This window comes from Pezoporus occidentalis, unplaced genomic scaffold, assembly GCF_034315485.1.
Source record: "Pezoporus occidentalis ecotype Australia unplaced genomic scaffold, CSIRO_AGI_Poc_V1 ctg46, whole genome shotgun sequence".
Classification (NCBI taxonomy): Eukaryota; Metazoa; Chordata; class Aves; order Psittaciformes; family Psittacidae; genus Pezoporus; species Pezoporus occidentalis.
In genome coordinates this window covers 1,398,934-1,421,532 of record NW_026915791.1, presented here as the reverse complement: position 1 = coordinate 1,421,532, position 22,599 = coordinate 1,398,934, and the positions used below count along the sequence as shown (strand labels likewise).

General features: G+C 41.7%; 1 protein-coding gene across 1 annotated transcript in view; it reads right to left on the bottom strand.

The window, feature by feature from the left end:
* The window catches only part of MDGA2 (MAM domain containing glycosylphosphatidylinositol anchor 2), a 263,922-nt gene that overhangs the window by 80,615 nt on the left and 160,708 nt on the right, over nt 1-22,599 (bottom strand). The window lies entirely within an intron of this gene.

Sequence of the window (22,599 nt, the reverse complement as noted above, 5' to 3'; positions counted from 1 at the left end):
CTTTGCAGTGGTAGAAGATGAATCGATGAAACAACATACACCCCTACTTACCCCATCCCGGCAGCTGCCTTCAGGTTTCAACAAATATATAATCATATGTTAATCTTTTCTATCCACTCAGATGGTAGTTTTCATGTACCAGGAAGCACAGAATGGACCATTTTCTCATAACTTGAATTAAACTGCATTTTAAATAATTTAGATTTGAAGCTACAAATTCTGAGTTTCGATGCAATTTTTTTTGATTCCATTATTTTGTATTTTGAGTAAAATACAAAATAAATATACCCAACACACAGTGTACGCAAAAAACTAACTTTACCCTCCCATTTGCCTTTTGATAACTTCATTACAGAACAGTATGGGCAACTTGGACAGAATAATGTTGGTACTCAGCTCTTGTCAACACAGCTATTTAGACCAGGTAATGTGCATGAAAAACGTTCATATGTTTGCAATTGGATGTAAAACAGTGAGTGACAAGACATTCTGGCTCTTTAAAAAACACAGCTCATTTTTTAGCCCATGAGAAACAAATTCTGAAAGCCTCCTGTGCCAGTAAAATACATGAAATCTTTGCATCCGTATTAATAGAGCTGTCATGCAGACACAGAACATGAAAATATAAAATCCCTGACAAGCTCTGCAACAGAGCAATCTTCACAGAGTCCACACCATGCTCCTTTCAGAAGGAACTCTCTTTTACCATTATCTCCCGAAGAGCACGCTGTCCTCAGGTTCTTCACTGGTTGGTATCTCCATCACAGATATCAACAACTATCAGACTTTGGTATTTAATTCCCTGCATAACAGAAGTTGTAATCAGATTCCCTCAGCTCCTGTAAACTGGGAACTCTTTGCAGCACATCCACACATAACTGCAAATAAGAGACTAGAAATCCCAAATCCTCAAAACTGCAAACCTTCTTTCCATTGATAATATCCCCCAATTTTGTGTCTTCAGAAAATTTCATCACAGGGGCACTATTTCTTTGTGCCCAGGTATAGAATGAAAAAAATATGAAGACATATCTGTAAGAAATTCCGCTAGCATCTCTCTCCAGCCTGATGTTTACCCTTTCAACGCAACCCAGTAGTATCTTTATCTGCCCTCACTGTACAGTTTCTTGACCTTATTCTGCTTCACTAATAGTTTCCCAAGGCAGTAGCTTTGCAGGGAATTGTTGGCTTAAAGACAAGAGTTATTCTTGGGAAAGAAAATGTGCCAGATCACAGCTTTCTTCTAAGGGAGGGCTATTCAGCTAGTCAAGCTTGATTTGCCTTTCACAGATTTTTGTCTTTTCCTCTAACCACCTTGTCTTACAATTGTACATACTTTCCAAGTACCTTCTATATCATGATATATAATGGACGTCAAAAAAACTACTAATCAAATTTACTAACATTTACTCTCATCCGGTCATTTCTCTGCCCTAGGCTCTACAGGTTTTCTTCCCATTTCAGCCATCATAATTCCATAACTGTACACTCTTCAGCCTTATAGCCTTGACCAGCCAGCACCATAATATACATTTAAATCTAGGTAAAATTATCCCCAAACGTTAGCTGGACACAGATTAGCCAATGAAATAATACAACATAAGGATGTTCAAACAGGATCTGACTGAAAATCCTTCTGGCCCAGGATCCTCTACTTACCGATCCTGAGTGCATGGGGGAGAGGAGGGGACAAGAGTACAGAGGGCACTGGAGAACTTTGGGACAGAAAAGTTCTGAAAGCTATGTGTGTGGTGTGTTGAATACCCTTTAATCATGCTGCTTTCATTTCCTCCCATTACTTTTAAGCCCATTCAATATTTGAATGCCCATACCTTGCCTCCTATTTGTCAAAATGTCCTGTTGTTTTGTTTGTGTTGCTGTTTCCATTTGAGGCACCAGATTCAGTGAACAATATTTCTCTGTCCACCTCTCCATGGCAATTCTGCTTTAATGACTTTTAGCATATATTGGTTTTCAGCCCCCTCTTTCATCTTCCCCTGGTTTATTTACTTGTAAGATACTTTAGCCTTACAAATAGCTTTTAAATAAAAGTTTGCCCTGCCTTTAAGGTCAAAATAGTCTTTAAAATACAGAATTTCCATCTATCCATGAACACACGATACCCAGTGACAGAAAAAGAAAATTAACTTTGGTTGCTTATTTCAGAGTTACACTTTTGCAAGCAATAACTTTACTGGAAAAGGAAAGGGATGATAAAAACTACAATGTATGTAGAGCTAACAGTTTCTTCTTCTTTTTTTTTTTTGTTTGTTTGTTTTTACAAGATAGTGACTTCACAGCTAGCAAAGGTGCTATTGTCTCAGGCATCTTCTCAGAGTAATGATGCTCAGAATGAAACTTACTCTGTAGCTGTTTGGAACTTACATGTCTTTAACTCATTTGCATTAGCTCTTCCCCAAGGCTTTAGTAATATGATTTAATTTACTTTGCTGTACTTATTCCTATCTTTCATAATTCTAGTATTAGTTTTTGAAAAATACATGGAAAAGCCACAAAGGGAGTACAGTTCATTTTCTTAAACAATTATCTTTGGGCAGCAAACAGTCTGAAGTTAAAACAGGCTTTATATTAATGTTTAATGATTTTTTTAGCCTAAGTACATTCATATCTTAAGGATTATAAAATGAAAAATGAAGGCTCCCTAGCTACCAAGAGAAAAGACAGCAAGGATGCTTGTTTGTTTTAAACCAGACAGATAACGGTGCTGATCATATCATGGTCTTTACTGTAAGATATGTTAAGGAGAAAAAACTTACCATTCAGTGAATTTATTTTAGCTGTGTGGCCTTGAGCAGAGACTTTACCTGCTAATTTGGTCTCTCCAGTTTGCATTGTAGCCTAAGCAAATTACTAGTTTCTTCCAGCTCTATCAACAGGAATAAATATGAAAAGCTGATGCCACTTTTTCAGCTTCTATAGTGTTTGTGGCCACTTTTTATTTGATTCACCCAATAGGAATGTTATTCTAACAACAACCTATGTCAGCTACAGAGAAGGAGTAAATACTTTTAGAGTAGGATTTGCAACACAGAAACCCACACCAGTAAATGGTAAATCAGGCCAGGTGAAACCATTGTATCAGGGGGCAGAGGGTCTAGGTGGGCAGGGGACCTTACAGCTGCCTTGCAGATGAGCCTGTGATGGACTAGGTGATGCTGGAAGCAGGACTCACACCCTCCCAGCCAGGAAATGATGCTAAACCACTGTGTATGTAAAACGCCAGTGAAGCTGAGTTAAGCAAGTGCTGTTTCCAATACCTGGTTGAAACATACTGTAAATTATTTTATTGCCTGAGGACTCTGCAGTGGAAAGCCAGTCATTCTAGCTTAAAAGGTAGCCTTTCTTCTTTCTTTTTCTTTTTTTCTGTTTTAAAGTTATTGAGGGCATGTCTGCCTGTGAGGGAAAGTTACTTGCTAGTATTTGTATATTGCTGGTAATGAAGGCTTAGTCTAGGCAGTCAATTTTATTGTTTTAATTTTGTGTTTATGCCTGTGCCTCTGATACATCATGCCCAGGATCTGAAGAATCCTCTCAGGAAAATTGTGTTGCATTTCTTCAGCTTCCAGCTGAGGCAGCACTTCATCTCCCAGGCCATATCAGTGAGTATTTTATAGATTACAAAGTAGATGTTATATATTGTGTTGTTGGCAATGGGATTTGTGTGCTTTTATAACAAAAAATCATTCACTAATATGTATGTGTAAGTATACCAGAACTAGATGCATGGAATTCTGCTGTGTGATATACGCTTGTATAGATCAAAGGAGTCAATATAAAATATAGAATGACTATTCAAATATTGTAATGGGTTTTACCTTCTTCCAATACCACCTGTTCTGAACCTAAAAATAAAGGAAGTCTGAGCACTTTTGTTTGATTTACAGCTCTGCAGAACTCCTTGGTGAAGCTGCTCAGAGAAGCCACAATCCTGGATTGCCTGTACAGGAAAGTCAGTAGACTTGCCAGTAAAGCTCTGGTTTTCCTCTTAAAAAAAAAAATAAATATAATAATGTACGTTAGCAAAAGCTCTTAAAAAGAAGAAAACCCAACCTCAGGCTCCCATGGATTAGGGTGCACTGGTGTAGATGGAGGGGGACAAGGGATGAGGAGCTCTTCCTGTATATTAGTAAAGGACTTGAAGACAGGAGACACAGGAAAAGAAGTGCTGCTGAGTTAACAGTATCTGAGATGTCGTTAGGGTCGATGTGGACTCCTGAAGACTCACAAAGACACAAGCTGCTCACCTTCATGGGCAGTATGGCAGACTGTAATGCTGGGGGCATCACCAGTGGTTAAAATCAGAATCTGGCTAAAAGCAGCTGCAGAAGAATACTGCAATATTGAGTAAATTAGGAATGAGACCTATGCAAGTAATGAATTCATCAGTTGCAAAGGAAACCCCAGTTCCTAAGGAAGTCCAATCTAATGCAGCCTAATCAAGTGGTGCCTTTCAGGAAGGAGATCTTGGAGCTTCTGTGGATATTTCTCTGAAAATACCTCTGTGCTCATTAATGGTGCAAACAGCTGGTGATCTCCAGAGCTAGCTGAAAGGAAGAAACCCAGTGAAACTACCATTCAGCAAGTTTAAGGGAAATATCATGAACTATTCCTTTAGGCAAAATACTGCAGCCATTTGGACAAATTGCCATTTTTTGTTCTGGAGGCAAAAGTCAGAACAGTGTCAGACCTGGCTGGGCACAATATGCCCATGAGTGGTTGTTAAAACCGGTGGTGGGAATACAGCCTCCAGCAGATCACTGGATGCTGAAACAAGCTGCGGAAAGATCACTCTATTCATCTGCACTGCAGGACTAATTACGATGCTGGCAAAGCCTTATACAATTTCCAACCCTCCATAGTTGTTATTCCCATCTCTCTTCATCCTCCAGCTGCTCTTTCCAGGCACCTCCAACTATTCTGAAGATTATTTTCATATGCAATTGAAAACTAAAATGAAATAGCACTTTAAGCTTTCCAGCTCCTGACTTGGTTTCATTTAATGCAGTAGAAAACAAAACAATACCAAAATATAAATTCAGCTTCCTGGCTACCATGGAGAAGCAGCCAGGCTAATGGCAAGGGCTGGACAGCATACCTACTCCAACAGTGCTCCTTTCCAAGGGATTTGTATAAATACTCAGCTGGGACCATTAAACTGCTCTCAACCTAGGTCTGGCTAAAACTACCCACTAAAAACCCTCTGATGGGCAAAGGATGTGTCAGGCAGCATAGCTGGGAAAAGAGAGCAGCTCTGCCTGCAGCTTCCACTCTGCCAGCCCTCCTCCACTGTGCTTCTCTGATGATGAATCCACCAAAGCCCCCTGAACTCCAGACCTTTTGCTTGTGGAGGCAGAGGAAGGAGGAGCACCTTGACCATCCCTTCTGCTCTGTTAGGAGCTGCTGGAGATCTGCCTTTGTTTAGGGCACTGAGAAGACTGCACAAGTCAGTCCTCTCTTTGTGACATATAAAAACACCCTCAGAGATGAGAATGGTGGAAGACCAATGCAAGTCTAGACAAGTAAATTATTTAGTCTTCACAACTCTTAAGTGATTTACAGCTGCTGTTACCCCTTTATATAGGCAGAACATCATCTCTATTAAAATGCCTCCTGTTGGAGAGAAGTAGCTTTGAGAAGTAGGTGGATAATGGAGAATCTCAGCACCAGTCTGTCTGTATCTTTATGCAGCTAAACACTGTATTTTTCTAGATAAATAAAAATCAAATATGCAGCCATTTGCAAAAATAATAATAAGCCCCACAGACTATAAATAACATTACGGTTTAAAGGTAACTCAGCACAGAATAGAATCATAGAGTTGTTTGGGTTAGGAAAGACCTTTAAGACCATAGAGTCCAACCATTAACCCTGAGCTACCAAGCCCACCACTAAACCAGGTCCCTAAGCATCACACCTACATGTTTTCTAAATAACTCCAGGGATGGTGACTACACCAGTTCCCTGGGCAGTCTGCTCCAATGCTCGACAAGCCTTTTGGGGAAGAAATTTTTTCTCCTACCCAATCTAAATCACCCCTGGTACAATTGGAGGCTATTTCTTCTTGTCCTGTGGCTTAATATGAGATTTGGTGGTAAAACTGAGATTATGGGTCATGATATCCCCTTGGTTCCCACAGAGACCTGCAAAAATCAAGAGCATATATACCTAAATAAATGAAAAAAAAAAATGCATAGGGTCTGTGAAGATCAGATATCCTAATAATACTGAAGAGTTAAGGAGAAAAAGAACCATGAAAATATTTTTTTGAGGCAATGGAAATGTTCTTATAGTGCTGGCCTTAAAGATCTTGTACGGTCTTTAACTAGACAAAAAATTCAAAAGAATTTGACCAGATTGTACAAGTACACTTCAGAATTAATACATTTCTGGAATCTATGGTGTAGTCAAATTTGTAGTTTTACTTTGCTACTGGGTTGGATGTGGAGGTGACTGAGTGAAACTTAAAGCCAGGACACAGAGAATACCAGACTAGATGGCCAGAGAGCTTTAGGAAACTCAAATACATAATGATTGTGATCCCCACGAAAATGACAACAGTAATTTTGCAGCCAAAGCTCTGATACAGGTATTACAACCTTGGGTAATGGATTTATTCCAGTGAAAGGAAAGCATTATGTCCAGAAATAGAAAAAAGCATCTGCATATCTACCCATAAATTAAAATAGAATTGTGAAACCAACCTCCAATTATGCATTCATGAAACAGTGCTGTGCACAGAAAATGACCCATGGCATGGAAAGGAAATCTCTGTTTGCATGGAGATTTCCTTTCCAGATGTGACACAACGAAGTTTTCTGAACTTTTTTTGGACCAAGGGACAACCACCAAGCCATGGTGTTTCTCCTTGGCATGGTCGAACAGGAGCAATATCAGAGAAGGGAGTGGACATCATGCTGGGTACCTCTGGGGCTCCCCTATCCATGGAACTGTTACTGCCATGCAGAACAGTGGCAAATGAACTGTCTTTCTGAAGCACACCTTTGATAATTAAAATAGGATAGGCAGCACCTAGACCAACAGATGGAGGAGGGAGCATCCACCATACTTACAGTGCTTAGCATTCAGTGTTTACAATATACCACTGGAATTGCCTTAATAGGCAATTTTAAAAAATCCACACCTACTACAAATTACTATGTTCCCATCAGCCCTTAAAAAACATTCCTTATGTAGGAAACCTATCAGTACTCAGGGGCGGTGCCTGGCCAGCACTAACAGCCAAGATGCTCCGGGCTTCATAGCAGATACAGCTATGAATGCCAGCTGAGCATGCATCTCAAGCTCCTCTTCAATTTCTGCTTCCTTTCCCAGAAAACCTTATGAAGCAGTTTTCAGGGATTCTTTTCTTCTTGTGAGACTTCTGACTACTGCTGCATGTAGTAGAACTATTTCAGGTATATTTTCACTACAATAAAATCCGAGTAATATAAAAACAAAAGGTATAGTCTAAATAAATAAATCACTCACATTTAAACTTTTAAAACTCTAAACAAACCTAGAAACATGAATAAACAACTTAGATAACTGAATAAATAACTTAAATCCCGCAAACTTGGCAGTGTGTATGTTGAGCTGTTTATCAACTGTGCCAGCACTTGTGGTCTGCTGTGCAGGCATCCCCCATCCATCCGTATTTCTCTCGCTTGGTTGCATTCCCATTGCAAAGTCTTTGAGGCAGGACCCGTTCTACAGAGGAACACGGCTGTCATCAACACAGCATGACACCTCCACGACACTTGTTACAACTACCTGATAACATCCTAATAAATGAAATATGACAGCACTAACAAGTACAAAAGTATTTTCCTCTGAGCCTAGCAATACTCTGTGTTGCCAAATTCAGTGTACAAGCAGTAATTCCTTTGGAAAAAAGAGAACAAGAGAGGTGTATCGCCTCAGCATGCACAGATCTCTGCAAGCCAGGATAAGGATGTTGAGGATTATATTGCAGCCACTCAACATATTTATTTTAGGTTATAGGAGTAAATTTATCAGTCCTACCCATGTACGAAGGGTCAGACGAATAAAAATCTAGTTGTAGTCTCTAGATTATTTTTTTTTTATTAAAACAAAATATTTTTTTCTTCTAATGAAGCTGATCTGCAGAGGATACTTAACTGTGGCTCGCAGAGGATACTTTAATTGACAAATAAATTAAGCCTTTGAGCAAATGCCCTTCCAGCAGTTCTGGAGACAGACAGGACTGTTTAATTCTCACCCTAAAGTGTAGGGAGCACATTCACACATTTCCTCACTGTGAGTGAGGTCAGCGATGGGCAGTGCGCTGCCCAAGATGCAATTTTGGTGATGCAGCAATGTCCTGGGTTCAGCTTAAACCATGACAAGCAATTATCTCCTAGGTTCTATACCATGCTGTTATGGAGAATCACACGGGGTAAATAATATACGAAAATGGCGAAGCTGCTGAATCTAACTCCTTCCAGAGAAAAATGATGGTGTGCCCCCTCTCCATTGTCAAATGAATGCTAAATAGCAGTTTTCATCAGTAGTAGTCAACAAGAACTCTCTTAAAAACATCTCAATAGAAATGGAATTTCTGTAAATAATTTTCTTTTTCATCAAACTGCTATTTTCTTCTTAGAAGCCATGATCAGTTGAAGCTCATCAGTTTCTAATTAGTTTTCAGATGATTACTATAAAACCAGTAGTGGTTTTCTTTGTCACTGAGTACTGGAACACTTGTGCGGAAAAAAACTTGTAAAAAAAAACTTTCCCAGGATTCCTAACAGTATGAATTATGCAAAGCACATGCGGATGGCATTTGGAGAGAGGTGGAAATGTGAAAAAGGAGGCCTGAGCTTACCACAGTGAAGGGTCACGAGGCACAAATTGCCAGCAGGTGCATTTTTAGGTGCTTTTCATATATTTAATGTCTCATTTATAATACATATTTCATATATATAGTTTAATGTACTAAAACTGAAATAACAGCAGCCTGGTGGGAAAGCTGCAGTGACATAATGTTTTCATGTGAAACCTGTCTGACATCCTAGAGGATGTAACAGGGTAAAAACAGCGAGAAAATGGACATCTCTTAAATTTATCACGCTTGTTCTGGAGCATCTCTGAGGAATTATCTCACAGGGGACATCTGGCAGAGCTGAGTTTCAGAAAAGAGCTAGATGTGACCCTCCTCCAAAGCACCAGGAAATGCTCCCAAAAAAGCTGCAAGCCAAAACCATGAATTACTATTCAGGTCATTATTATAGAGACATGCTAGTGGATGATTTTGTTTAGCTCCATTTAGTGCAGGGAGAAGATCTCTCCTGCTGGAGGGAGAAAACACCCACATGTAGAAGCCAGAAGACTTGACATAACCTGGGTTTTTTTTCCAGGCACAGGACTGAGATTGACTCTCACACTTCATCCAGACAGGGGACAGCATGCACCAGACTGAGCTTTGAATGGAGCCTGAAGTTTTCCAGCTAATCTAAATTTCAGACCGTATAAGGACTAAAATTTAATTTAGATGGATTTTGAGTTAGGTAGATTTCAGTGTAATTTTTTTTTTTTCCCATTGGTTGCAACAGCAGATGCTAGTGAATTGTGAATTTACAGTTGCAGAAGAATGGTCATCACTCTCAAGAAACTGATAACTTTGATTCTACAGTTCAAGTTGCATGTGCTGGCTGCAGGCATTTTCTGGGTTTTCCTGGCTGATGCCTCTGTCCTGGTTTGGCTTCCTGACAGGACATTAAATTTTCAGAGAATACTGAACAAGCAGCAAGCATCACACAGCAGCTCTGAGCTATAAGATTCAGTATTTGTGCTAAAATGTAAACTTTTGCAAGTGAAAAATATTCAAATGAGTAAACAAACAAGAAATAACTTCCTAGTAAAGCTGCAACATTAATTTTCCCACATATTAATATCCCACAAATCATTATTTGCTTTATTTGACTAGCAGTAGCAAGAATGTAATTGTTGAATAATGATGAGCTTCTTAAAAAAGCTATGAAATGGGCATAATCCTCCATCTTTCAATACCATCTACACTACTGATGATCTTTTATGGACTATGCTGCTATTCCTTATATTTTGTGAAATTAAAATTGTAATATCTGAAAATATAAATCCTGAACAATACTGTGATGACACTTTTTATCTTACAAGACATCATGAACGCTGTCTTAACCCTTATCAGTTATCCCTCCCTCTGCACAGGCAAGTCATGGCACCCAAATTTGTCTCTCCCCTCCCCAGGACCGAGGAACATCTCTGGAGAAGCACAGACCCACTGGTGACACCCCTGCAACCTGCATGCTTTGCAGAGAGCTAGCTGGGAAGAACACTGCACTTATTTTAAAGCATCTTTCAAACAAAGGTATATTGCATGCAAATGTCATCTGCCAACTTTGTAGTTATGTCTGAGCTGTGTTTAGCTCTCTCAGCCATGCACTTGGTTTCAAAGTGGTTTACAGACCCATAAAAGAGACTGCAATCCCACAATAATGCTGTGATGCAAACCAAAAGCTGTATGCTCTTATTTCGCACAGCTGTCACTCTGAGTGTGGCTGCAAGCCTTGGGAGTTGCCTCTGCTGGAAGGTGCTCCCCACCAGCAGCTGACGGTCATAAATCAGAGCATTTATTTTGGAAGTGGATAAACATGTGGCAAAAAAAACCTGCACTGAAGATCTGTCAAATCCCAAGCTTGTTTTAAATTCAGATATGGGGAGATGTCCACATCTCTGCCTCATGCTCCATGGAGCACACTTCCTGCAGTTACCAAAGGGCTGACCTACATGGAGATCAACTCAAAACAACATCTAAGAGGAGTCCTACCAGAATCAACTTGCTATTACATCTCAGTGTGGTCTTATCATGTCCCATCCCACCAGACCAGCCCTACCCAAACCACTACTGATCAAACCATGCCCTTCCCTGATGATAAAAATACATTGTTTCCTCTATTCAAATCTCTTCACAGGCCTCCTGGATATTTAATCAGTGAATACAAGCTCCTCGGTTGGGGAGAGCCTCAAGCTCTCCTGTGACTTTAAAGAAACTGGTAACATAACTACCTGATTAGATATGGGAACTGTTATTATTATTTTAATACCAAACTTGCAGTCTCTCTTCATTCCCTATGGTCTATTTACTTATATTCCCTGCTCTACAAGATGTGCCCTTCAGTTATTAAGAACTCTGTCCTCAGATCCCAAATAAAACTCCAAACCCCACTGCCTTCCAAAGACCAAACAGGTCTCTGGTTCTCCTTCTTGGGCCAATTCATCATAATATTGCAGAGGTATATTTTCAGAAATCCTGGCATGAAAAGACATACCAAGTGTTGCAAATGTGTGACCTATTTTTTTTTTTTTTTAATTTTGAAGATAGTTATCTTTTTTCCAGATTTATTTTTTTAGGTAGGTTGAAATAAAAACTGAAAAACAGACCAACCAACCAAACTCACATAAACCTAAAACAACGAATGGAAATAGCAGGTACTGTTTGTTTAAACTATTGGTTTAACTCCTACTAATTCCTATATGCTTTTCTAAGAGAGACAAATAAACAAACATTCAGGTAATCTAGGTAAGAATGTTAATATTAGAACAAAGAGACCCCTAATTCACACATATTATTTGTCTCTTTAGAAGTCATCTGGAAAATAAGTACAAGATTTAACTATTTTGCTGTTAAATATTATACTGCTTCAATCCAAAATCCCTAGTGTTTGGTGGCCTTCTATGATGGGGCTACAGAACTGATCGATGAGGCAGAGCAGTTGACGTCATCTACCTGGACTTGTGCAGTGTTTGACACTGTCCCACACAACATCCTTGTCTCTAAATTGAAGAGACATCAATTTGATGGATGGACCACTTGGTGGATAAAGAACTGGCTGGATGGCTGCATGCAAAGAGTTGTGGTCAATGGCTCAATGTCCGGCTGGAGACCAGTAACGAGTGGTGTCCCTCAGGGATCGGTGTTGGGACCGGTCTTGTTCAACATCTGTGTCAGTCACATGGACAGTGGGATTGAGTGCGCCCTCAGCAAGTTTGCCGATGACACCAAGCTGTGTGGTTCGGTTGATACGCTGGAGGGAAGGAATGCTTGACACACTTATGAGGTGGGCTGATGCCAACCTTATGAAGTTTAACTATGCCAAGTGCAAGGTCCTACACCTGGGTCGGAGCAATCCCAGGCACAGCTACAGGCTGGGCAGAGAAGAGATTCAGAGCAGCCCTGCGGAGAAGGACTTGGGGGTGTTTGTCAATAAGAAACTGAACATGAGCCAGCAGTGTGCACTCATAGCCGTATCCTGGGCTGCATTAAAAGGAGCGTGACCAGCAGGTCAAAGGAAGTGATCCTGCCCCTCCACTCTTGTGAGACCTCACTTGGAGTATTGTGTGCAGTTCTGGCATCCTCAACATAAAAAGGACATGGAACTGTTGGAACAAGTCCAGAGGACTACCACATGAAAGGTTAAAGAAAACTTTAACATAGTTTAGCACTCACATACTCTAAAAACACCTAGTATTCACTTAGTATTTGCTATCTGCTTGTCCTGGGTTCAGCAGTAGCAGTCAATTTTTCTCCTTCTTAGTAGCTGGTGCAGCGCAGTGTTTTGACTTTCAGCCTGGGAACAGAGCTGATAACACTGATGTTTACTCTGACCAAGGACTTCGTGAGTCTCATGCTCTGCCAGGGAGGAGGGGAAGCCAGGAGGAAGCAGAGACAGGACACCTGACCCAAACTGACCAGAGAGGTATTCCATACCACAGCATGTCATGCCCAGGAGGTAACTGAGAGTTACCCGGAAGGGCTAGGACTGTGGGGTTGGACTAGGTATAGGTTGGTGCTTGGTCAGGCTGGGGGTGTTGAGTTATCAGTCGGCGGTGAGGTGTTGTATTCTGTTCCCTTGTTGTTTCCTTTATCATTGTTATTATTGGTGGTAGCAGCAGTGATTTGTGTTATACCTTAGTTACAGGACTGTTCTTACCTCAACCCTTGTGAGTTGCATTCTTTTAATTTTCCTCCCCATCCCTCTGGGAGCTGGGCGGGGCGGGGGGGGAAGAAAAGAAAGAATTGGGGGGGGGAGTAGAAACTGTGTGGCTGACTGGGTTTAAATGATGACACTGCTGTATCAAGCAACCTTCTTCAAAGTGTAATTGTAAATATTGAAGAACAAGACCTTCCTCTCCTGGGTGCATTTGAAGCAGGGGGCTCAGCTCTTCTCCTTTAGTGATCCAGCCAGATATAGAATCATAGAATAGTTAGGGTTGGAAAGGACCTTAAGATCATCTAGTTCCAATCCCCCTGCCATGGGGAAGGACACCTCACACTAAACCATGTCACCCAAGCCTTTGTCCAACATGGCCTTGAACACCACCAGGGATGGAGCATTCACAACCTCCCTGGGCAACCCATTCTGGTGCCTCACCACCCTTACAGTAAAGAATTTATTTCTTATATCCAATCTAAACTTCCCCTATTTAAATTTGAATCCATTACCCCTTGTCCTGTCACTACAGTCCCTAATGAAGAGTCCCTCCCCAGCATCCCTATAGGCCTCCTTCAGATACTGGAAGGCTGCTATGAGGTCTCTGCGCAGCCTTCTCTTCTCCAGGCTGAACAGCCCCAACTTTCTCAGCCTGTCTTCATACAGGAGGTGCTCCAGTCCCCTGATCATCCTCGTGGCCCTCCTCTGGACTTGTTCCAACAGTTCCATGTCCTTTCTTATGTTGAGGACACCAGAATTGCACACAATACTCCAAGTGAGGTCTCACAAGAGTGGAGTAGAGGGGCAGGATCACCTCCTTCGACCTGCTGGTCATGCTTCTTTTGATGTGTCCCAGGATACGGTTGGCTTTCTGGGCTGCAAGCGCACACTGCCTGCTCATGTTCAGTTTCTTATTGACAAACACCACCAAGTCCTTCTCCGCAGGGCTGCTCTGAATCTCTTCTCTGCCCAACCTGTAGCTGTGCCTGGGATTGCTGTACCCTTATTCTTTCCTGTAGTGATTCACACCAGTTCCCTTGAAATACTTAGCAGCAAAATGAAAATTTTTAGGCTACTCACACCCACAAGAAGCAGTTCTTCATTTGCAGGATCAGCCCATATAATATTGAACACACGAGGACCAGAGGGAAGGATACCCTGCCCAAACCACCCCTGTGCAATGCAAGCACTAAAAAATGGCACAAATTATGGAAGTATCAGAGATATGCACAGTGCAAAGAAGCAGTGTGCCAGTGGGGAAATGTTTTGCTATGCTAGTGCTGTACAGCCAGTAAATCTTTGGTGCTGCCCATACCTGCATCCTGAGTACAGCACCAACAAAAATCCATTTACGTCAAAGGCAGGCTTTGGAACCACCCTCACCAATACTCAACACTGAATCAATTTTCATTTTTACTGAATTATTTTGCTGGTAACCATCTGCACTTCAATAAAAGGAAGCTCTGCCAATATATATGATTACTTTCATTTTGGTCAGAGGAGCACAGTGTATTTTGGTTATGAAAGGGTTTTTTAGTTAAAGTTCTTCAGCAATATTAGATGCTTCAGCAGAAATCTCAGACTATGAAACAGTAAGGAAGAAGTTGCCCTCTTCTAAACAAAACATTGCAGAAAGGCCTGATCATTACATCTTTCATGAAAGAATGAAGATAGTCTAGTTCTAGTAACAAAAATGATCCATCAGATCCCATAGTCTTTGGAAACACTTTTCTTTCACAGCATTACTATGATAACAATAGCATTTCATAGCATGGTCAGTGGGCAATGCTCAGAGCTCCCCAGTGTTGCTGCAGCACAAATGACATGTGGCCTGGGCTACTCTGCCAGTGCTTCCAGCATGGGCTCCCTTTTTCCCTTCTGCACATATCCCTGAGTAAGTGCGTTTATTCACAGTGTCACCAGCCCGCTGCTTGCTGAGAGTCCTTGACCTTGTTGACTGTATCCTCTGAAGGCTTGTAATCAAGGAGGTCACACGGAGAAGAGCAGCAGCCGAATCATGCTCTTAACCAACAACACAAGACAGTTCAGTATGCCTACAGTGGGGAAGCAACCAGGGAAGCTGCTCTGAAACAGCAAAAGGACTGGATTTGTGTTCAACATAGCACTAAGGGTGCAATGCAATGACACAATCCCATGCAAGGGAAAGCATAGCACTGGGTTACTTCTACTTTTCCTCTGTGACTAAATACCTCTTACAGCTCAGAGCAGAGAAGTAACATCAGATCTATTACATTTATACCTTTGACCACCTGAGCAGACAGATGATTGTGGCTCTCTTTCTCTCTTGAGTTCCCCATTACCAAAATGGGCCAAAAAAGAAACAGCAAGGGAACAGGCTATGGAGTAGGAAAAATAATTCCTGCATTTTGGCTAAGTTCCAAAACTATAAAGTTGCCTCTGAGAGGTACCTGAGTTATTCTGCACTCAGACATTAGAAGGATGTTTATTGCTCACTGAAGTTAGGATGACGGCCAAAGCCTACAAATTTTAGTGCAACTCACTAGCCACAGAATGATTTGATGGTGCATAGTGGAATAGTGTTTAAAACCAGATTTGCCAAGAGAACTTTTATGCAGATGGTAATGAAGTTTTCTCCAGCTTTAACAATCCATGAATATAAAGCCTTTCCATTGGCACTACCATCACGTTTCAGAACTATTATTCTCAGAGGAGCTACATTTAAGGCTCAGCTAAAGCCAGTAGCACTACAGTTCTTTACACCAGCCCAGGAAAAGCTCCATGAATCTAATGGTGCTTTGCATTTACTAAAAATACTATGTGGCATTACTACAAGATCCTAACATATTTCAACAAGTGCCTTTTGTGCTTGGCTTTTGGATAAAAGTAAATGAAAAGATTTGAAAGGCCAAATAAGACAAGTAAATAGCGTCAATCCTAGATTTGTGTGACTTTAAACAAAAGTTAAGTTCTGCCATTGTCCTTCAAGCACAGGCACACTGAAGTTCAGGACTAAAGTGGCAAATCAGTCACAATAGCATGTACTTTATAATGAAATCTTACAGAGTAATTTGCTAGCAATTTATGTCATGTAGCAGCCAGAATCAACCACTTATGTTTAATTTCCAACAAATTAGAATTGTCCAGGGTAGTAATTCTACCTGTAAAGTGATTTCTTTTAATGTAGTACATGTATGAAGGCACAAATACAGAGTCATTGGAACCCGATTCCTACAGAAAGCCCTGTGGCAGCAACAGCATTTTATTTGTGCTTTGGCTAATAGATCTTCTTCAGTGAATGAAGATATGCAAATTTTTATCATTGTGAAGATACATTACACAAATTAAAATGCAATGCCTGCATGAAAATTAAATGGTGTATAAAAATAGCTGCGACGGTTCTTCCAAATGACTTCTATGACAGATGTGGGCATGATTAATGACAATGCAATAATGCCTTCGCTGAACTTAATCACTAACACATCAGTTAATATTGACAAAGAGGAAATGAATGCTACACAGGCATCAACACCCCAAATCACTAGAACAGAGTTCATAATAACTATTTTGGGAGGCTTACAATCGGTAGGGGTGATATGTCATTCATAGCATTGGATCCAATTCACCTGCATGACTGCTGAATGCAAGCTGTGCTGAATTCACATCACCCACCACGGTCTTTGTGATTTCTTAGTCACCTGGCAGCTAATAACACCTCCAGGAATCAAGGAATCAATCCTTTATCTGTCACAATTTATTTTTCTTTGTGCATAGCACAAATATTTAGATTCATGAAATATGTTGGGAGCCTTGAGTCTACAAACTATCTGGACATGTTCTCACATCCAAGGGGTCCAACAACAGAAAGGACAACTGAAAGCAGCTGCTGTAGCACCATGCCTCCAGAATTTAACACCGGTCAGGTGTTAAAGGTGTTTCAGGTCAGACCCAAAACCCAAATCTAGGCTGGAAGATACAGACTTTTGCATAAGATATTCCAGCTTGATTTAAAGATCTCTGATAATGAACATGAGTCCACAATCATATTTCAGTTGTCAAAGTCATTAAAAAAATTCATTTCATTTCTGGATCTTCCACTACTTACTTTTGGAAATTGTATACTCAAAAAGTTATATATAGAGCACAACTTATCCATGTATTTTATTTCCCTTAATAAACTGAATACAAGTAGCTTTTCCAAGCTACAAGTCGGCCACAGCAAGGAAGTTTTTCTAGCTCTGGAAGAGAAATCCAGATCGCTTGCCAGATCATAGGATCATTGAATGGTTTGGGTTGGAAGGGACCTTATACTGATCCAGTTACAACTCCCTGCCATAGACAGGGACACCTTCCACTAGAGCAGGTTGCTCAAAGCCCTGTCCAACCTGGCCTTGAATAGTGCCAGGGATGGGGCAGCCACAACTTTTCTGGGCAACCTGTGCCAGTGTCTCATCTACCTAGTTTCAGTTTAAAGTAATTATCCCTTCTCCTGTCACTGACTTATTAAATAAATATTAAATAACAAAGTATTTACAAAGACAATAGTCATATCTAGAGCTAGGTTAACTGGTGAGCTTGGCTTGTTCAGCCTAATTGCAGGTTTCAGTGCAAAAGCAGAACTGCAAAATTCTACTCCAGCAGCTGCTGAATAGCAACAAAGCACAGCGCCAGCACCCCGGGCTCAGCACTCCTGCCAGTGCCGTGTCTGTTCTGGGCAGGGAAAGGCACTGGGAAAGACCTTTTCATCAGGAGGGCAGTGCACCCATGGAGCTTGTGCCACCCCCATCCTTGGAGGTTTTGAAACTTGGCTGGAGATGTCATGGCATCAGTGACAGAGATGCTCCAGTGCCTCTGAAAAATGCCGGGCATACCTACAGAATGGAGACTGCAGCAGCAATGGATACTTTGCCAAGGACAAGCAGCTTGCCATGAGCTCCTGGTGAAGCAACAAGCTGCTGGGGAAACTGATAGAGGGAGTGAAAAGGGGAGCATACCTCTGAGAGCAATGCCAGCAACACCAGCTTGCAATCATTCCTACTGTCAACATCTACATGTTTGTTAGGAGAGAGTCTAAGAAACAGCCAGAAAACTAATCTGATGGAGACACGAAATGGCTTACCAGAAACAGAAAAACAAAGAGTTTGATCTATTTAAGTTCTCAAAGCAGGGATAAAGACGTGACCAGGTGGCACACATCCACACTGTGAAAATACTGCATCCTATAACAGCACCCAAATACACAGAAACGGAAGGCAAAACAGGAAAGAACAGGCAAGATACACATACTGCAAAGTCAAGGTAGACATAAGACACAGATTTTAACACTAAGACTGTTAAAACTATAAAAGAAGCAATGGATTCACTGTTACTTTTTATTGTCAGGCTGAGCTATTGACATAAGTCAGTGATACAGTCAGTGACATCGAGGGCAGCAGTATACAAGAATCCTGACTAAATCATTGAACTGTGCATTTTAAACACTGTGCCTTATTCCTGCAACTGCTACAGGAGTTCTTTGCAGGGAAACTACAGCCCCAGCAGAGCAGCATCCTTGGCCATTCCATAACTGCAGACATATCCCAGTCAAATTCAATGCAGGCACGCTGTCCTGTGTTCAGCAGTAGCAGTCATTTTTCTCCTTCTTGGTAGCTGGTGCAGTGCAGTGTTTTGACTTTCAGCTTGGGAACAGAGCTGATAACAAGGATGTTTTGGTTTGGCCAAGGACTTTGTGAGCCTCATGCTCTGCCAGGGAGGAGGGGAAGCCGGGAGGAAGCAGAGACAGGACACCTGACCCAAGCTAGCCAAAGAGGTATTCCATACCACAGCACGTCATGCCCAGGATGTAACTGGGAGTTAGCCGGAAAGGCTGGTAGTCTGCAGGGTTGGAGGAGGTATGGGTCAGAACTTGGTCGGGCTGGGGGGGGGCAAGTTATCGGTTGGCTGGTGGTGAGGTGTTGTATTCTCTTCCCTTGCTATTTCCTTTATCATTATTATCATTGGTGGTAGCAGCAGTGATTTGTGTTATACCTTAGTTACTAAACTGTTTTTATCTCAAGCTGTGGGAGTTGCATTCTTTTTGATTCTCCTCTCCACCCCTCCGGGAGTAGGGGGAGGGAAAGAAGAGGGGGAGTGAGTGAACGAACTGTCTGACTGGGTTTAACCACGACACAGCTCAGCCAGTGCAGTGCAACCTCCCTCCATCCCTGGAGACTGTGGGAGCACAGTCTTCCCTGGTAGTAATGAAGAAGGATGCTACCTTCAGGCAAGGAGAGGAGGCAGAGCAGAGACATGCTGAGTGAGGAGCAGAGTACATCTAGAAACACCTGGGGGAGAATTCTGCACAATGTTTTGCAATATAAAGCATTTTTTACCTGGACAGGGGAGGCAAATAAGTGTTCTGTAGAGAGCAGAAAATATAGAAATGTGAACAAAAAACAAGTGTATAGACTTTGAACAACCCAGAAAAAGATTTTACTGGTGCTCTAGATAGTGTTCACAACGACCTTTATTTGGCTTGAAACAGGTATCAGTTTCTCCATCTATGTACTTCCTTTTTCTTGCGGAAAAAGCCACTTTATAACCAAACAGGGTTTTCTTTTGTTGATCTGCAGCAAAGAATTACCAGTAAGAAAAGAAATTTATCTCTTTCTCTGTCAAGGCTCACTCTGTCCTTGGGAGACTTTGGGCCATTTCATGTGTGAAAGTCATAGCATTAAGCTGCATTACGCTTGCACCTTTGGGCCAGGTTAGGCTTTTATCTCCTTTAGAAGCTTGGACATATAACAAACATCACAGACTACAGACACACTGAAGCCAACTGTACTGGCCCGATTTTTTAAGCAACAAGGTCAATACTTTTAAATTCAGAGGTCAAGGATTTAAACCCTGGAGATGGCTCAGCCTGGGACTCTGCTACAGCCATGGAAAATGAGAGGGAACAGGCTCTGAGCTGGAGGGCAAATCGTTTTGTAGGTTACAAAGCAACTTTTGGCACGTTTAAAAGAAAATGGGAGAAAATAATCAGTGCACAGCTTAGAGACACACCACCAGGGCAGGGGCAAAATGGGTATTTGGTAAACCAAGCTTATTTTCAGCCCTTATTGTCCTCCCCTCCATCCCTCAGAGCTTCCTTGAGCAGCAAGAGCAGAACGAGGCGTCCTCAATTGAGACAGAATGACTAGTCTTGGATGTGTTTACCCTGACTGAATTAGTTGCCCTACGTTTAGCAAATTTTAAATAGTGGCACACAAGTGAGAAGAGGTGGAAAAACGATGTGTGCTTGGTGCCCATGGGAGAGATGATTTAACCTGCTCTCTGCAATCCAATTGCATGACTTACACTGCTGAGCACTGAAGGTATTGAACAGAAACAGCTCATCTTAGGGACAAGGGAAATCACAGAATCAACTAGGTTGGAAAAAGACCTTTCAGATCATCAGCTCCAACTATTACCCCAGAACTGCCAAGACCACCACTTCATCAAAAACTAGTAACTTTCCCACTTCAGTTGACAAAATTACTTGAGAACTGGCCATGACACATCCTGGAAACCCTAAGTCAAGCACTTCAGAAGAAGAGATAGAAAATCCTTTATTTCCTGCCAAAACATACTAGATCCCACCTAATTAGGCAATTGCACTTGTTCTTTGAAGTGTACAATGGGTGGAAATCCTTGGGCAGAAGCTGAAAGGGCACTGGAAATGAAGGCTTGGTTTTATAGGATAAAAGGGAAAATCCCTTCCTCCCACAGACATGAGAATTTAGTCTAAATTTCTCTCCCCTCCTCCTTCCCCCAAATCATGGGCAAACTGTTTGGTACCTTCCCTGGAAATTTAGGATTCATTTCTACATCCAGCCTCATGGGAGTACCAACACTTACATTTTTTTTTTCCAGATGTAGGTAAATCTGCCTACCCCACTCAAACCTTTCACTCAGTAATATCTGGCTAATTGCTGCCTAGGCTGCTCCAGCATCATCAGCTGAATTTTCCAGACAAGTGACTGAAAATAAACAGGCCTGAGAAAGCAAAGGGCAGTGCTGAGTCTGTGACAGGGATCTGCAGGGCATGAACTGAAGATGAGTGTCTTACAGCGGGTCCTGGACTGACTGCAGGACAAAGCAGGTCCTGTGAAGGGTGGAGACTGCAGGGAATGGCAGTACATGAGTGTATGATGGAGATCACTGGACAGGAGCAATAAGGAGCACCTCCTACAGCAAGTGCAAGCATGCCCAGCTGATATTTCTAATTGCAGTCTCATACATTGGTGCAAGACCCTATCCTCTACACTGCAGGGTCCCTACTTAATCCAGCAAAACCACCTGTTCATGTGCTGGTCCCCCCTCCCACTGTCCAACAGCCCTGGCAGCTGGATGTTAAGGTCCCCTCTAACCTAAACCATTCTAGGATGTTATGATTAGTATCATTTGCAGTGATTGCTGTAAGAGCTGAACAAGCCTAAAAATTGATTTAAAAGATGTTAGTTCTTCCATGCTGCCTGATGCAAAAACAGTTCTCTTCAGCTAGAAATCTCTACATTCTAGCAGGCCACTTCGGCCATTGAGCCACACTAAGCTCTTCTGTATCTTCCAGATCAAGTGAAAGGGGAGAAGAGAAAATGTTTAGTTATATAAATAATAAATATTAATTATATATAAAAATATATATAAAAGTGGCCCAGGCTCTATCAATCTGATACTCCATTTATGATGACAAATAATAAAATGATAAATATATTAATTACTTAGAGCCTTTAGAAGAAGAAAGAACTGGCAGAAAGGTGCAAAATATGGTGTGTTGGGGGAGAATGGCATCCATTCCCTTTTCATGCCAGGCAACTACTTCAGCCCATCTTGTCCCTGATGCTTACTCTTTTCTCAGCACATCAATATTCTGGGCTGCTAGTAAGTCACTGGTGAGGTGCATTAACATAGACTCATAGAATGGTCAGGGTTGGAAAGGACTTTAAAGATCATCTAGCTCCAACCCTCTGCCATGGGCAGGAACACCTTTAACTAGACCAGGCTGCTCCAAGCCCCATCCAACCTGGCCTTTAACACTGCCAGGGATGGGGCAGCCACACCTTCTCTGGGCAACCTGCGCCAGTGCCTCACCACCCTCACAGTAAAGAACTTCTTCCTAATATCCAATCTAAATCTCCCATTGTGGATAAGTGCTCTGGTAAACCAGATCACTGCTGAGGACAGGCTGCAATCAAAACCTGCATCAAATAGGCGATGGAGATTGTAAGGGCCTGTGACAGCGACGTGGTTAGCTGCCAGCCCTCAGTTCGCTGACTGCTATCAAGGAAGCAGGGCAGAAAGGAAACTGCCTCAAAGATATCAAGTTAATACACTTTTAATTTAAAAAAAAAAGTCACTAGAGAAAGACTCAGGATCCTATTAATGTCCTCACTGATGGGAAGATTGATGCATGAGCGGTGGGAGGACACAGTGGTGGATGGCATAGTGGTGGACTTAACACCATACTGTAAGCGCAGCTATAGCTGGAAAGCATCTTTATCAAGTAAAATGTAAGCTGAAGATGAGCCCAAAGGAAGTGGTGCTGCTTGTTTCCCTCCTCAGGATCTGTCTTATAATTTTAATTTTGCTA